Source organism: Helianthus annuus, chromosome 14 (genome assembly GCF_002127325.2).
Source record: "Helianthus annuus cultivar XRQ/B chromosome 14, HanXRQr2.0-SUNRISE, whole genome shotgun sequence".
In the NCBI taxonomy this organism is placed as follows: domain Eukaryota; kingdom Viridiplantae; phylum Streptophyta; class Magnoliopsida; order Asterales; family Asteraceae; genus Helianthus; species Helianthus annuus.
Window position 1 is genome coordinate 118,148,977 of NC_035446.2, and position 19,603 is coordinate 118,168,579.

General features: G+C 35.1%; 1 pseudogene; it reads right to left on the reverse strand.

The window, feature by feature from the left end:
• Positions 1-775: 775 nt before the first annotated feature.
• LOC110907245 overlaps positions 776-19,603 on the reverse strand; it is a 62,548-nt pseudogene continuing 43,720 nt past the window's right edge.

The following is a 19,603-nucleotide window of genomic DNA, read 5'->3' on the forward strand; positions in this document are numbered from 1 at the left end:
TTGATGGCCGTGCGCAACCGCATATCGTACTATGAATGACTAAGTATTAGTTAATTTTCCTCATCAGTTTGATTTTGTATGTCTCTAATAATATGTCAAGCCGACATAATGGCATATAAACAAATAAAGTTACAAATCAAACAAAGGGCTTATGCGTATTTTGATCATAACGATTAGGTTTTAAATTAAGGCTATAGTATGACTAATGGGGGTCCTGAGTCGCATAATGATTCAACGGCTGTATTTCTCTGCTATAGTTCTTGTTTAAGGCTAAAATGAGTGTTAACTCCTGATCAGGCTTATCTAATGCTCATAATAAATGATTACTCGGCCAAGTGGGAGAATGTAAGAATAAATAAATAATATATTTATTTATATATGGCCATTATAATCATTTATATAATAATAGATCAAAATATATAACAACCTATTAAATAATTAGTTGGTAATTGTTGATGGGCCTTATTACCATTATTAACTAATTAGGGTTTCCTCTTGGGTGCATATATAAGGAGATAATTAGAGGGTTAAAGAGTTAGACTCTATTCACAATAACATCATCATGAAATCGCCCCTCTCTCCTAGCCGATTCCCCTTTATCGGTTTTCATCATCACCGTCATTAGATTGCACCCTAAGGAGGAACCAGACCAAGCTGACAATCATGTCAAACACTATTGCTGTGTCTCCATCTGGATTCTCTGCTGGCCTGTGCTGATGCAATCAGGTATGTTATTCATGTTTTCCATTATGCCTAAAACAGAACTGATCAACATTTAATACATACAATGATGATCTCTTACAAGTCTTGATTTGAGCTCGTTCGCTACGGCGTCAATGAACTCTTCTGTGTTCAAATAGTGCTCCCTGCTGAGCCTGAAAATTTGAGACATTTTGTTAACAATCAAGGGTATTCTAGAAAATTTCGTTAATACTTAAAACATTTTTTTTAAATTTAATTTCACATACTTGGATCCATGAATAATGAGATCAAGATCCTTTGTCATCTTCAAAGATTCAACAGTTCCAATACATGTTGCTCCAATTTCTCAGTGAAATCCAGAAGCTTAGGGTTTTTATCCAGCTTTGCCCTGAATTACACTAATTATATTTTTAAATATTTCAAAATAATTAGTTTAAAACTTGAATATAATAAATTAACTTGTATAAACCTGTGGGCCAGCCCTCGGGTCCAAGCAAAGATCGACGCAACACTATTCGTGCTAGTTTCGCCACCTTTTTGATGCACCCTGTAATGTCGCGTTACAGTACCATGGGCTACTTCAGCTTCAATGGTCTTTCCATCAGGGCAGACCTAAAACCAAAACAGTTTATATATTACATATCAACAAATTATAAAAATTAAATAGCACAATTAATGTGTGGGCGTACCAAGACTGATGTCATCAATCCAAGTGATCCAAACCCTGTATATATGAAATTTAATTACAACTAGTTTTTTTATATCGCGTGTTGCGGCGAAACCGAGCAAATGATAATGTAAAACAAGCGTGATTTGAAAATAAAGCATGTTGTTTAGAAAGTCAAACCACTAGAACGATTTAGTTTATCATCGTACCGTTTTATGATACCAAATAAATACTTTATTTTGAGTATAACCTCGTTTTAACAAAACTTATAACGGAATGTCAGGGAAAGAAATCAAGCACAACTACGTACTTAAGTTTTTAGAAAAAAAGTTACAAACATAATTTATTAAAGAAGTATCAAATTAATCGATAAATTAATATATTTTAAAAAAAGAAAAAAACAATTATTAAAAAAAAGGTAAAGGAAATAGATGTTTAAAAAAAAAGAAAAATATGTTATTAAAAGTAAATATAATAATAAACTATTATAATATATTAAATAATAAAAAAATAAAAAACTATATATTAATATAATATAAAGTTACTATTCATCGTCCTTCGAAATCAATATATGTATAATTCTAAATAAATAAAAAATAAAGGGAAAATAATGGGTTATGAAGATCAACCTTGTGCTAAGAAATCACTTTGAACATCACCATCATAGTTTTTGCATGCCCATACATAACCACCATCGCTCTTTTAGAGCATAAGTAACCATATCATCAACGAGACGGTGTTCATACCTAGAAATTATTACAAAAAACGCAATGTTGAAAAATGAGAATTAGTAATTCTTGAGAGAAAAATAATAACTGAATAGTTTAGTGGTTTAGCTACTCACCATATTTCAGATGTTGGTTCAGGCCCCACTCCATACTCACAACACACACTCAATACACTCACGTATGTGCTGAACTTTCAAATATGAAAGGAAAAGGCACTGCACAAGAAGTGTATTTACAGAAGAAAAAATGATACTTAATTAATCAACTTTATGAAGCCTTAAATTGGCATACATACATGCAACGGACTCAAAGAAATATTCAACTAAAAACAAACAAACTATTAGAATATAAACTTAGCATATATTGTTTATTATTATTATTTAGTTAGGTTAATTAGATCATAGGTTAGTAATTAAATTAGATATGGCAGTTATGGCTGTTGGTAGTTATAACCATTAAAACGGTTATGTCTCTTCCTAACAGTCTTGACCGTTTCACCGTTTTGTATAAATATTTCCATATTGTGAACTTTGTAATTACCAAGATATTTCAATATAGTATCCATTTTACATGTACAATTCTCTCTCTGCATGAATACATTCATACGAATAAACACACACAGAAGCACACATGAATACGATGATGATGATGATGTTAACGATGATCGAAATCATACCGTTCCGCTGCCAACAAGTGGTATCAGAGCCACGATGGAAAATCGAAGAAAATCGATCGAGAATACACGATTCCGGGCACACCCGGATGAAGAAGGAAAATAGGGGATATGGAGACCGATAAGAATCCAATCCCGATCGCACGACTCCGCGATCACGCGAGTTTGCAGAATGGAAGCAAGAGATTCTAATGAAATTAGAACACGAAATCGAATTATTAGAACGAGAATCAGAAGGGAGACAAGGAGAAGCAGGGGAGTTCGAGAATCCGATGTCATCGGAATTGATTCTTCAAGAAACAGGGGAATCCAAGAAGAAAGATGAAGAAGATGAAAAAGATAATGCAAAGAAAACAGAGGACGATGATAAAGGAGAAGAAGATAAAGAGAACAGAGAGAAGGAACGTGAACGGGAATGGTTGAAAGAGAAAGAGAACCGAGAGAAGGAGAGAGGGACGGAAGAAGATTACAAGGAAGATCACGGAAAAGAAAAGGATGATGAAGATGCAAAGGAAACAGGGAATGATTATAAAGAAGAAGAGGAAGAGAACACAGGGGATAACCGGTCACCGACACCGGTTATGAAAAAAATAGACAAGAATCATAATGGATTGTTCTTCAAAGATGATACGAAAATTCATTATACAAAGAAAAGGAAAATTGAAAATGAATCTTTGATCAAAAGAAGGAAATCGGCAGCCTCTGTTTTTTATAGAAATGAAACAGTGAAACAAGAAAAAGGAATGAGAAGAATAGTGGCACATATTAGCGACAAGCAAAGAAAAGATATTGCGACAGAAACAGGACTTTTAGCAACGGATTTAAAGATACTAGCAACAACAGATTGGAAATTAAGCGATCCCGAAATCGAAAATTTCAGAATTACCTTACTCGGCATCACGAAACAAATTAAGGTGGATCTATGGACGCATCATGACAAGTTTAAAGAAAAAATGCGTTTATCATCAAAGCCGACGTGACGAGCCATTACCGATGCTAAGTTTAGGGGATGGCCTTTCTTGATTAGCGGAATGTTCCACAGCGGAAGGAAAATCACTTATGGGATTCATTGTCTGATCTTGATTGATCAATGTATGGTAATCGAAATATGGACAATTTGACAGTTAACGAAATTGTCTTGGTGCCGGTAACTAGTTTCCGGCAATGCATATTTATACATCGGATAAAAACGGTTATGTGAAGGTTTGGTTTTTTTTTGGCGGGAATAACCGTCAATTAAAACGCTTTCAACCAACCGACACAACCATTCATCCTTATCGTTTCATACATACATACATAAGTAATATTGTCATAATATATAAGTACAAATCATTATACGAATAATAATTATGTTTATATTGTCTAATACTCTCCCCTAAACATAATTATGTTTACGAGAGTTCTTGAGAACATTGTTGTTAGCATCGTCTACGGCAGCTTTTGCCCGGTTAAAATCGAATCTTCTCCTCATGTTTAGCTTCTTGATTCCATGCCAGTCATTGCCGACGAAGAAAGCATAATGATCTGCATCTTTACCTGCTGCATCCGCACTCCTTGAACGGCTTTCCATTTCTGTTTGATCTGCATCAGTCACCACTACCCTATCGCCTTCACTTTTGCTCTGTTTCGGATCGACTGCCATCTCCACTTCCTCCTTTTCGAGTGCCATTTCTTGAGTTGTCTTATACTTGTAATAGTATACAAGTACATCCAAATACATCGCGTATATCAGCCACATGTATTCTCCTTCATCATACTCAAATCCTATGTCCCTGGCAATCATTGCCCACATGCCGTTCTCGATGATTCTCCGATGACCACCTTCCCTTTTTACAGCCATATACAGATCTAGTAAACTTACTTTCCGGTTGTTTGATGCATATGCTGGTAGTGGCCTCGAATTAATTCCTAGTTTCTCCTTGAGAAACCAATCTATCATATTGTTGAACGTCATTTCGAGATGATATTTATACTTAATAACATAATCTTCATCATCAAGCATGTCCAGTAGTGCCTTACAATCTTAAAATTCTTTAAAGGACATCGCTTGTAATATTAAAACGTTCCAATCTGGTTCGTTCGTTGAGATATTCAGATTTTCAAAATACTCATTTAAGAATTCAGATTTATACTTCTCATGCTCTGAATCTTTACTCATCATAAATTGTTTTTCTAATTTACCGATTTCCTCCTCCCTTGTCATTCCCGTTTGATCATTTCTTTTGTTGATCAAGGGAACACTAAATGTTGGAAACAACTTGCACTTATCCCCCATAAATTTAACTGTAAAACCTTGAGTTATTAATTGATCAAGGCTTAAGACATTTCTGTCTATGTCCGGAGTATAAAACACACTCTGAACACGAACCTTTGCCGACCCAGTTATAACTTCAACAACACCAATACCCCTTATGAAGAAAAATTGATTTTCTCCGGTCATTGTTTCAACACTAGACATGTTTTTTATTCGCTTAAACATATCTAAGTTTCCAGAAAAATGGTGTTTAAGGGTTTTACTAACATACCACATCTCTGACCAATATCCTCCATCTGTCCCGATCACCGTGTATTCCATTCTTTGATCATTTTGTTGATTGGAATCTGCATTTAGTTGTTTCTGCGTTCCAGTATCAACCGCTAGACGGAGCAATTGAATTTCTTCATCCTTTTCTTTCTCTTGACATGTTGCAATTTGGTGACCAGATTTGTTGCAGTAGTAGCACCGTCTCTGTAGCCATCTACGTTCCTTTTTCTCATCCGCAGTGTTTACACGACATCATTGTTGAAGTTGGCCGGAGATCATCACTGTTAAAGAAACTGGCTCTGATACCACTTACTTGATCAGTGGAATGATTCACAGTGGAAGCAAAATCACTTATGGGATTCATTGTCTGATCTTGATTGATCAATGTATGGTAATCAAAATATGGACAATTTGACAGTTAACGAAATTGTCTTGGTGCCGGTAACTAGTTTCCGGCAATGCATATTTTTACATCGGATAAAAACGGTTATGTGGAGGTTTGGTTTTTTTTTTTTGGCGGGAATAACCGTCAATTAGAACGCTTTCAACCAACCGACACAGCCATTCATCCTTATCGTTTCATACATACATACATAAGTAATATTGTCATAATATATAAGTATAAATCATTATACGAATAATAATTATGTTTATGTTGTCTAATACAAACCAGACCCACATGCTCCTAAATTTAATCCACTATCCAACGTTCCCATCCCTCAAACTCGGTCAAACCTTAAACCCACTAGGCTAGTGACCCGTTACTCCATGGGTTGATCCATACCCATTTGACCCATCAAGATTACCCAACACCAGCAGCCTCGAACTTTGACTTCCAATTGGTTTCATAGACTTCTTGAAATATGTCCTTGAATCTTTAATAAGAGGAAATGAATATATCAATAAGGGTATATGACTATACGAGATAACATGAACCCACCGGCTAAGGCTACGTTACCTTCCATCATATCACTTAAGAATAGTGTTATTTGTTCTAAGATAAAGTGGCCATTTTTTTGTGATAAGCTGTGTTCATTGAGGCTTCAGCAAAAGCAGCAATTGACTGTTTAATAAAGTCAATAAAAATGGCATATAAATCAGATCAAATATACATATCAAGTTACCAGTTACCAACATGACAAATAACAGAAAGATCTCATGAATTGAAAGACATACCTCATCGGTGTTGTACATTGACAAAGCTACCCCTCCGGTACCAGTGAAGTTGTAAACTTCAAGGTCTATCTTTTCACCTTCTCCTTCAGGAACTGGAAAAAAACAGCGCCCTTGTAAAATTCATCATGAGACGAAAGTATATAAAAAGGGATAATTGTATGAACCAAAATTAAAATATAAAATTAAATATAGTCATTACCATAAACTAACTTCAACTTTCCAGCTCCTTTAATCGCAACATCAGTAGCTTTGTAGTGAAAATTAAAATAGAAACTGAATTATAAATTGGTAATTACCTGGAATTAGTCTGGGGATGTTTTTGCAAAGAATTGGTTCTCTAAAAACCATACCTGCAAAAGACGAAAAAATAGTAATTTTCTACAAATTGAAATCCACAGTTTTATGAACTTTTTCAGGAGAAATATCACAAACCATTCAATATATTCCTAATTTTCCCACTTGGACTCTTCCACATGCTTTTCAAGTTAAACTCCTTCAAACGAGCCCCATCTGTTCATAATCCGTTTTATTAAATTCTCTATAACTAGTGCAATGTTCTATAAAATAACATGATGAATAAATCTTGCATACCAGGAGTAATGGTGGCACACTTAATTGCAACATTGTACCTAAAGTTTAATTGGACATACAAGATCAAAGAAACAAAAGGGAAATATAAAACTTAAATACTGCTAGTAATAGTAGTAGACATACTTAAGAGTAGCTTCAGCACTTTCTATTGTAACCTTATCGTCAGTCGCATCACCAAGGTCATAATACCTTATGTCTAGATCTAAGAAGGGGAAGATGAGCTGCAATATACAAACATAATTCTTCAAAATTAGCAACACAATCTACAAGTTATTAATATTCAATCTTAACATTATAAGTATACAACCTTATCTTTAGTCGATTGCCAAAAGATACGAGTCATTTCATCCCCTGCACCAAAAAAGACAACTTGTTAGCACATAGTTTAACAGAACTTTGATTATTATCTAATAATCGAAACATTCCCCTGAATTATAACTATATAGATGGAACAATGCATGCCACAATCAACTTTGTCAACATTTTGTAACAAACACTAATGAGCAAGCAAATAAATGGTGATTATTTAGTGATAGAATAACGATTAACGAGTTAAACTACAAATATAACACTCCAAAACCATAATCTCAAACTTGAAACACAAGTTATGCTTTCCAGGGCCGTTTCCGAGAATTCAGGTGCCCTGTGCCATTAGATAAAAAGGAGCCCCTAGAACAGTAGAACTCGAATTGACCCTGATTGCAATTTGCAGTCCGCAAGTTTTTTCCCAGATATGTCACGCTAGTTAATTAGTTATTTTTAAACTAGGATTAAAATATTACGTTTAAATCAGGCCAAATTAGTTTAAATGGGTATATAACAATTGGGTTTAGATGGTCATGATCAAAACTAAAAAGGTTAACGTTATCGGGTTATAAACCTTTGTTTGATCTTTACTCTCTCTCTCTCTCTATATATATATATATATATATATATATATATAGGTACGGGATCAGGAGAAAACGCCCTAAAGTGTGAGAACAGTGAGAACGCATCCTAATGGAACACGTGGCACGGGATATAATTAGGGTGGAAGGGGCTTTTTTATCTTTTTAATCTTCCTTTTTCCCAATTTCGTATCCCAATGCTGCTTCATTTTTGGCGTCTAAGATTATTTTGGCGTTAATTAGATTCAACAACTACTTGGCGTTTTACTGTTTTTTGGGATCTGTCTCGTTGAATTAATTGTTTTTGTGTCACATAGATAATTTTGTTGGAGTTATGTCGTTCCCAATTGAATTAATCCCATATATGTTATAAAGGTATATTTTTTGGCGTTCGTGGCGTTATCCTTCATTACCTTTCATTAGTATTTCATAAGATTACAATAAGACGAAATCAAAACAAACTAATAGTCTTCTGTGTATGGGATTACATCAGAGATGTACCCATCACTTTGTTCCTCACTTTCTTCAGATTCATCATCATATTTTGCATTGGCGTATAACGCCATCATCTCGTCTCTTCTTTGCTGCAACCTATACTTAAATATCATTACAACCCTGGATCTTGCATTGTTCGAAGGTGCTAAATCACAGAGTTGTTCAAGGAGATGTAGCCTCTCTGTCTTCAACATTTCCTCCATTGCCAACGAATATTCCACCCCGTATCGATAAATCACTTCAACTGTTTCTACTTTTTCATGCACCACCCAACTGCTAACTGTTGGTAGAGGAGTATCGTCAATATCATCATCATCGTCTTCGGCTGGAAATTTTCTCTCCAATCTTCTTATTACCTTTCGAGTTCTTTCACAATCGTTGGCCATTGGAACCCCAAGGGCCAAAATATCCCTCTGAACCCCTTCATCCATACTAAGTATGGCCTTGATTGTCTTGACCTTCACCCTTCTTCTATCAGAGAACTTTAGGATGAAACGTCTCTCCGACCTCTTAAACCTCCATGCAATAACCTTAGCCATTTTTTAAGTTGTATGGTGTTTCGGACAACGTTTGGGGTTTTAGACAATGTGTGGCATGTTAAGTTGTGTTTACATGTTCTACTTTTATAATGATTTTGTTTTCCCGCCATGTAGGATGCAGTCCTATAAAGTGACATGTAATATGGCGTTTTGAAAAGATAAATAAATTCAATTTCCCATGTAGTGGCTTTTAATATAATAAATGTTAGTAATAATGTTTCCGTCGCTTCATTTTACTGTTTTTAGTTACTGTTTTTGTTTCAGCTTTATCTGTTTATGGCTGTAACACGTCCCATCCTTATGGCTGTAATTATGGCGTTTTGTATTTTCAATGGCGTTTAGATAAAGATGGCGCTTTGTTCTATTCTCTTGCACATTGTTTTATACTTTTTTTAGTTTTATTATAATAATACTTGTCCAAAGTAATTTTATTATAGTTTGGTAGTTTGGGCGTTTTATGGCATGATGGCGTTTCACAAGCATTTGCCCGTTTGGCGTTTTATTTTATTTTTTAGAGGATTAATGTATTTTGTTCTTAGCTGAAAATTACATAACAAACAACAGAAAAAGAAAATTAAAAAAATAGAAGCAATTTATCTTTCAAATCCTCACTGTCATCAGTCTCTTTCTTCTTTTGAAACTACAAGAACTGTCATAAATAAATGGCCTTTTGGTTTTGGTGTGGTTTTTTGTTGTTCGTGTGTTGAAGTGGGTTTGTGGATGTTGGAGCCATAGATCGACGCCGTGTGGGTGGATGCTATTTACCCGTCATCTTCATTATCATCATCGAGGCCAAAGTAGCATTTACACTGGGATCGGTCTCTTCTCCACATCCAAATCTTCTTCAAGAACAAAGAAGACAAAATGACATATCGGTGTCATCAGTCTCTTTTTCTTGAAATTTGTCCATCTCATGTAGCTAAATCTTACTCGCCTCACCTAACAAACCATTCAGCGAAACTTCATGCAGAACATTACTGAGTATCCAAAAAACGATGTTTGGCATCGTTGATTTTCTAACTTTTTGGCGTTTTACAGTGAGTGGTATTTAGGAACCAGTGTGTTTGTGTTTTTTTGGTGTGATCAACGGAAGGTGCCGAGACGTTTCTCTTTATAGGATGTTTTTGGTGCGTTGTTTAGGCGGGATATTATTATAACAATAAATGCAATTAACAAAGTATCTAGTTTTGCAAAGCTTTATCTGTTAAGTCTGTAACACGTCCCATCTTTCAGGCTTGGCATTTATATTTTATGGTGTTTTACGTTTTATGGTGTTTTTGTAGGCTAAGACCTTAACTAAAACACAGAAAAAACTACGCAGTAACAAAATTGGTGTTTTGTTTTTACTTGGCGTTTTATATTTCAATGGCGTTTTATGTATGAAAGGATGTTCACCCTTTTTACCCTTAATGAAGCACGTTCTAGTAATAAAACTGATATTTATTTATGATAATGCCACCGTGCCAATCTAGTCCATAGATTGTTTTGATCTGATGATCCATAACCGTTCTCACACTTTTCACCGTTTTCCCTAAATCCTGACCCTATACGTAAATATATATATACATATATATATATATATATATATATAGGATTAGGTTCAAGCATGAACAACTTTTTGAAAGTGAACTGCGTGAACTAATCTTGGCCCTTGATTTTGTTTAAGATGATAAGGGGTAGGATTGGAATTTTATAATAAATTGGATTTAAATCATTATTTAAATTCTTCAATTCAGTTACATTCTTTCCTATTTTTATTTGATTATAAAAATATCTTTTAGAAACCCAGAATTCAAATTCGATTCAAAAGATCAAAAACACGTATTCAGACTTCATAAACCCAGAAATCATCAAAGAAATCATCATCGTTCAGTGGAACCAAACTTTCAAATTTTATAAACCCAGAAATCAGAATCGATCAGTTCTTCTACAAATCTAGTTCAGAAATCAGATTTTATAAAGCCAGTTCATATCCTTTGCTACGAAAATCAGTTCTTCCATTATACCCGACCCAGAAAAAGATTAGTTATTCCATACAAAGATCAGTTCTTCAATTTTGATCTTCCAGTATTTCAACCACGGCTGACCCAGAAAATAATACCGATAATTCCGACGAAGATGTTCACGAAGACAACGTTCCGATTAACGATAAGGTTTTCGTTATAACAATGGATCGCCCAGGTGTGTTTTTTATGATCTTTAAGATGAATACACGTATACGAATGTTGTGTTTTTTTTTCTTATCCTATTCCTATCGTTTTTTGCTGCATGTTTTTTCATGTTATTGTTTATCCAAATGTTATTGTTATTGTTTTCGTTACAACAGTGGATCTTTGAACTTATTTGTATGGGAAAGCTGCCATGTTTGATCATGCATCCAAGGTGTTTGACAAAATGCCTGAGAGAAAATGTGGCCAGACTGTTAAGTCTTTTAATGCGCTTCTTGGTGCTTGTGTTAGTGCCAAGAAGTTTGATATGGTTGATGGGATTTTTAGAGAGTTGACTAGGAAGATGGGTGTGAATCCGGATATTTTTTCGTATAATATAATGATCAAGGCATTGTGTGAGATGGAACGATCAGAGAACACTATGTGAGAATTAACCGTTGGCCGCAATTGCACATATCTAGAAAAGAGGATATGGGGTGGGAAATATTGAACTGCCTCTATTGCTACTCGAGTGTTCTGATGCGGATATGAAAGGTGGAACCGGTCCCTGTCTTCCAATCCTTTGATTTTGGTTTCCGGTTTGTGTACTAGTAATGTTATCTTAGAATTTTATCTGTTTTTTAGTATGTTCTTTTGGTTTACGAAAGCATGATTTAATTGTTTGAAGGTGGGACTGACCTATTATCCGGTTCTAAAATTAATATTATGTACAGAAAGTTTAATTGTATCCATTTGGCTTATTATTAATGCTTCTGGGATGTTTTTGCATGAGGTTTTACTCTTTTAATTAGCATATATCATAATGTTTTTTAAGGAATTAATTTCTGTGATGGGTTCATGTGATTCGGATATTGTTTCGTATAATATAATGATCAAGGCGTTGTGTGAGATGGGTTCGTTTGATTCGGCAGGTTTTTTGTTTGATGAAATAGGAAGGAATGGGTGTGAGCCTGACTTGAAAACAGAAAAGTCTACCAGCTATTGTTACTGCATACATAATTAGTATGGTTATTTCTTCGATGTGTACACATGTGAACGATTATACAAATAAATGCACACATGTGTACTGTAGTGTATACACACCAGTGCACATGTGTACATAGTATACCCATAACCGTACACATGTGTACAAAAAATGCCAGCTCCTATTAATTTGTTCAATTGTAGTTAGCTTCCTTAAAAACTGTACACAGGTGTACTAATTCTGTTACATTATGCACTAAGTCTGCTAATATGTGAATCATTTATTGTACAGTTTTTCACATATGTGTATCAAAATTACGAACTGAATACATACATAGGGTAGGTACGAGTAAAATATATTATATTATCAACTAAAAGCCAGTTCCATAACGTTTATCAAACCTAGCAAACAAACATTCCATAACAAACCCAAAAAAAATACCAAAACAATCTACCATCAAACGTATATTATCGTCAATAACCATCAAACGTACTAATTAACCCAAATTGAACGCCTTCCCGTATTCTTATGCTTCGCCCAATATGCGGTCACGATGCTTGTTAGCGCTTGAAGTTACCAACTTCACCGTGTATTTCTCACTTAACCATGTCAAGGTTGCTTTCTTAGGGCTCGGCTCAAGTGGGAAGCCACTATCCCATTTATCAACTGTTACGCCAAACCAAGTTTTCATATGGCGCATAACAAAGACCCAACAATCGACCCTGTTGCCGACCGTCTTCCATTCAAAATCCAACCTTTGTGGCACTGCTTTTTCAATCTGCCGATACTTTGGATCATTAACCAGCTTCCTATACTTTGTGAAAACATCCTTCTGAAATCAAAGATCATGTCATAATCAGTTCTAGTATGTCCCCTTAGGAATAATACTATATGTGTTCAGATGTTGCTTACCACTTTATACGGCGTGGTCTTATTGAAAAAACCGTTATCATTGATTAGATGAATGGGGATTTCCTCTACAGCCATGTTGTCGATGACCGTTATCGCTGTGTTCTCAAGATCAAAGCAAACCAAGAAAAAATGACCATATTCGAGAATCAGGAAACATACTACACAATATTCCGACAAACTCATTAATGACGCTTTTTTCTCAACCACCAGCAATAGGCACTTTTTAATTTTTCAACACGTTGCGAATCACCATATTTTTTATTCAATAACATATCTTCAGCCTGAACCCACCAAAAATCAAACAACATTGTATAGATGTCAATCTATGAATGCGTACTTCATCATACGAATTTTCAAATTTAGAATAACATGGCTACACTTACAAAACAATCAGTATGGCAAAACAATCACGACTTTCTCCCCTTGATTTTATCAGCTTCCCTTGAAAATATTTGCTTCATTTGTTCCCTCATTTTCGTCATGGTTTAGCATTGATGCAAAGCAATTGACGACTCCAGGATTAATCCACTTACTTTCTTGAAAATCCTTCATCTAGAAATGATACAGCCCAACACCAGATACGGTTTCGAACACAAATTGCCTGCTCAATAAAGTATTAGCTATATAAACTACATTACCAAATGTGTACATTATGTATATACATATATGTACAACAGTATCATACACATGTGTATCACGGAAAATACACATGTGTACAAAGGACTATAATGAACCTTCCTAAAGCTACTACATTTAACATACACAAACTATGTGTACACTAATGAACTCGAAACTCTAATGAACGGCATACACATGTGTACTTCAAGGCAACATAAATCATCTCAAGCTACCTAAAAGCCTAACAACAACATGTCATAAATAATGCCTAAAAACAGAGTATAATCAACAATCCTCTTAAATTAGCCCATATTTTTCATGAAAATTACTGATATACTATAACAATGACTGATCAAAACACATAATCGGACCAAAACTTCATTATACAACAATGATTTGAGCAGATTAAACAAACCCTAACTTTCAATTTGAATTTATGAGAAGAAGTATAAAACAAACACAATGTGTACACCTGCCTCAAACAGAGCATAATACACATGTGTACACATTTATAACTTCTCATTCATAAGATTAACACCTAACAAATATACACTTCTAGCATAACAAAATACCTGCTACAATACATATGTGTACAGAGCACACTCTACTAATTTTGTTAAATGTATACTTATGGACGTTATACACATGTGTACATAACCAATTATACAACAAATCAACCAACCAAACAGCCTAAAATGGTATAAAAACAGAGCACAATCCACTTATATGTTAAATCAACATTATATTTCAAAAAAATTAAACATTTATACAAAAACTCAGCATATTTGTACAATCAATGATTTCTAACCTTATTAGGCACGCTATACACAGGTGTACATAAACAATTTTACAAAAACTCAACCCCACAAACACCCTAAAATCTCATAAAAACAGAGCACTAAGATTTGAGAATCAGATGTGCAACCACTTTCTGAAACATAAGAACATTAAGACTTTAGCATCGTGTACCTTTAGTGGTTGAAAATCAGATGTGTATTCCAGCGATTTGATAGTTCGACGATCGTCTTCTGGGTTTCTTTTGTTGTCGGCGATGAAGGTGAGAAAAAGAAGATTTGAGAGTTGAATAAAAGGTAAATTAAAAAGGGATTTGATAATCTTAAAATATAGAGATATTTATGGGATTACATAATAGTGTAGTTACAAATATACCCTTATGTATTTAATTAAATAGTACAAATTAACCAAATAATTACAATCATGCCACTCATTTAAAATCTCAAGATCATAAAAATCAAGGGTCAAGATCAGTTCACGTGGTTCACTCTTGAGAGGTTGTTCACTCTAGAACCCTACCCTATATATATATATATATATATATATAGGGCCCGGATTTAGAGAGAACGAGTGAAAGTGTGAGAACGATTATGAATCGTCAGATCAAAACAATCTATGGACTACATGACGCGGTCGCATTTTCGTAAATAACATCACTTTTATTAGTGTGGCGCGCTTCCATAAGGGCAAAAAGGTAAATGTTCATATACAAAACACATCAAAGCGTGACCGAAACATATATACTTCCCAGAGAAACCTCCCCAAAACCAACGTAAAACGCGAAAACCCTAGAAAACGCGAAACAACAAAAACTATGGCGTCGAAAGATCAAACCAGATCCAGAGGAAAAAAACATAGTGAGTTAACTTCGATTTACATTGTGCTAGTTTATGCTGCTTTTGGCGTTCTAATTTTAACAAAAAATTGCAGTTTCTACAAGTGTGGAAGGGGAAGGGTCATCTGCTCCAAAACGCTAAAAAACGAACGAGCAACGAAAGAAGACAACAAGAAGACATGGTACACAATGTTACTTTTCGTGATTTAAAAATACACTTTGATACTTTGTTGCTAAAACGCCAAAAATTGTATCGTTTGTTTAACAATGTATGAGAACAAAATTTTACAAATCACTCATGTGTTACTAAACGCCACAAACATGTATCCTGTCATAGCTTTGTTACTAAACGCCAAAGAATGTATGGCATCTGTTATAAATGTCATTTAACTGTTATTGTCTTATTCAACATCTATCATCTCTTACTGATTTATAAAACGCCATAAATGTATCATAGTTATGTTAAATTACACTATTAAAACGCCATGAAATCATTTTTATAGGCGAAGAGAGGTTAAGATTGAGAATAAATGTCCATACTGGAAAGGCCCAAAACGCCAATAAGAGGAAGGCATTAAGTCAGAATGTTGAGGTTGAGGAAGAACCATATCATGAGTTCAGTAGGGCTAGGATCTTATCAAGAGTAAAACCTACAAACTTGACTGCTTGGTTTATGAATCTAAACGAAAATCAAAGACAGACAGTACACCAAATGGGGTTTGGTGCTACACTAAGGTTGAAAATAGACACCGTACCGACAATGCTTGCGTATTGGTTGGTTGAAAATTACAATGAAAAGATGAACACCCTAAACGTTGGCAACCATACCATACATATGAATGAAGAATTGATAAACTCTTTAATGGGTATACCAAATGGAAGGGTGTCCGTGAACATGAAAAAAAGACCAACAACTAAAGACCAGGTGGTGGCTGAATGGAAAGCACAGTGCCAAGGGTTGGGCTGGGTTAACAGACCAAGTGTGAAGATGTATTTTGAAAACATTTTGCCTATGATGCATGGCTTTGGGAGAGACTTCTGCCTAAATTTCCTTGTAGCATTCTTCATTATAATGGGGCATGCAACTGACAATGCAGTCGTCAACAAACAATTCTTGCACAACGTTACACCAAACGTTCAAATAAACCAAATGAACTGGTGTAGTTATATCATCCAATGCTTGCAACACGCCAAAACCGCATGGGCTCCCAAAAAGCATTACACAGGGCCACTGATCATACTTGCAGTAAGAATAAAGTTTCACTATTCATTTCTATGTCATTAAAATGCCAAAAAATATCTGTCATTTGAAAAATCTATTTTGTTACAGCTTGCCTTGGTGAACGATGCTTGAAATAGGAAAAAATGGGACCGAAAAGAAGGATACCCAATTGAGTGGGTTACAACAGATACTCTTGACTTATTTGAGAGTGCAATGGCAAAACGCCTGGTTGGCAATGAAGTAAAAAGGAAAACAGTCAAAAAAGCTAAGAGAAGCAAGCCCAAAAAAACAAGAAAAATGCAGGTTGTTGTTCATGAAGAAGATGATGGTGATGATGTTGAAAATGAAGATGAAGATGATGTTCACAAGGTCGATGAGCATGTTGATAACAATGATGATGAGTTTGATGATGATGATGGTTTTGATCATGATGATCATTATGACTATGATGTGCAAAACGCCATGCCCTTCAATGATGATGAAGAGGCTTCACTTCAAAGGATGGTGAATGAGGATAGAGAAAGCCGGGAAATGATGTTTGAAGTTTCTGCATCAGGAAACCATGCTCTTGTCAGAGGAGTAACACAGCATGACAACATTTTTGCTGATGAAGAAGAACAAAACAATGAACCTGAAGAGGTATGTTGTTCAAATAATAAATTTAAAAAAAACACAAAACACCATGATCAACAAAATCCTTTTTTAATATAACAGGAAATGGCTGATAAATTGGATGGAGCATACAAAGAATTAGAAGACTGTTACAATAAAATGAGCACATTGTTAAAACAATCAAAGTCTGAATACCCAAACAGCCTCCTGGTACACATTAAATACTCACAATGTATGACATTGTTGGAGAACATCTCAAAATTTGTTGATGAAAACGCCAAAGAAATGCCAACTGAAAGAGAAGAAAATACACATGAAACTGAGGTTGAAAATGAGGTGGTACTAGGAGATGAAAATGAAGAAGGGGAAAAGGAGATAGCTGAAACAGAAAACGCCATTGAAGTGCAAACAGTTTATGAAAACGCCAAAGAATTTGAAAATGAAGAAGAAGGAGAAGAAGGAGGTGAAAATGAAGAAGAAAGGGAGAAGGAGATGGCTGGAATTGAAAACGCCATTAAAGTGGAAACAATTGATGAAAACGCCATTGAAGTGGAAAGAGTTCATGAAAACGCCATTGAAGTTGAAAACGAAGGAAAAGGAGAAGGAGAAGGAAAAGGAAAAGGGGAAGAAGAAGGAGAAGAGGAAAGGGAGTCGGAAGGGAATGGTGAAGGAGAATGAGAAGGGGATACAAGAGTAGAAAAAGAAAGGGATATGGCCAGAGAACAAAACGTCGAACCCTCGACTGCTACAACAGCCCCCATATATGATGATGATGAGGATACTATATCATCAGATGAAGATATAAACGAAAACGATATTGAGAGATGGAGTTGTGATTTCAAGACACTTGAATATCACATTTCGAGATACAATGGGGGAAAATAATTAAAAGGAATATTGCTGAGCTTTTGGAGCTGCCGGGACAAAATCTAAAACAAATGATTGATATTAAAGAAGGTCTTGATAATTCAAGGATGGTGGATGAAGTGATTAAAGCAATAAAAAAAACATCTGCAACCTGCTGAAGAGACCCCAAAAATGCCTGTATTTGATAAGACACCAAACATCCCCACGACAGAAACATAATACAGTCAGACATTCAACACTGAACTAGAAAAAACTGAAGGGGAGATGGTGAACAAAAGTGTTGACAAACAAGGTGCATTGTTTGATAAAACGCTATATGAGCAGCCACCATCTACATCTGGGAAAAACCTCTTGAAAAGTTTTAAAGAGGAAGAGACACCCAATAAACCCCAGGACGAAAACGCCATCAACACATCACCACCAAAAACGCCAAACAGGTCAGATGTGCAGGAGAAAGGTGATGAGGACAACACTCCAGACATCACAAAGCTGATGCAAGAAAATACAATTTTAAACCCCGAAGAGCTGCCTACTGATGAAAAAGCTGATAAAGATGATGAAGAAGATAAAAATATAAAAAAAAGAATGTGGCTGGAGAGGAGAAGAGAGATAAAAAAATGAGCAGGGCATGTTTGTCACCTTATGTATGGAGGCAAGTGGTTATACATGAACCAAGGACAAACCCTGAAAATACCTTTCAACATACATCTTCACTGGATACGACGATTATGAGTATGTACACTTCTCTCAAAAATAAAACACCAAACTTTTCATTCATAATGTTTACTTGAAAATATGCATGTAAAAAAGATCAAAACGCCATGTATTATAATAGAATGAGTTTGTATAACTAAAACGCCAAATGATGTTTTTTTAGGACTGAGGTGTTCAAGATGGGAGAAAAGTTTCTCATGAGGGTGATCTGTGAGACCATGAAACCAGGATTTCAAGCACACGTTTCAATTATTCTATGTTGGGCACATATCCTGAACTATGAAGAAAGATACAAGGCTCCAGAATCACCCCCAAGGTTATTCTGCTCAGAATTACTGCAAGTAACTCTTTTGCTATATTTAATTGATAAAATTATAATAGGACATTGTTTTGTTGTTTAAAATATGGTACTCAATATTACAGAATACTCCGGCATACGACGAAACGACAAAAGAAAATATACGAAACAAAGAATTCAACAGAAACAAGGAAATTGTTCTGAAAAATACACGTTTCAAAGGAGACAAGAAAAATAAAACAATCAAAGATTATGAACTGGTCTTCGTGCCAATAATATGGGAAAGACATTTCTATGTTGTCTGTTTCAACATAAAACACAAAAGAGTTGATGTATTGGACAACAGCGGTGCAGGGGATGACGTTAGCATTAAAGACAAGTATCATGGATGGGTGGGAAAGTTGGTAAGTATCTTAAAAACTTTGTATATAGGAACAATGTTGACAAAACGCCAAACTAATATATGCGAAAAAATGTAAAACTGCACCACAGTGCTTTTGCAAACTACTTGCGTATTAAAAAACACCCAAAGCATAAGATCATGAGCAAGGCGAAGATTGTCAGACAACAGATGGATTGGAGGACAACGTCTAACATGCTCGACTGTGGGATTTTT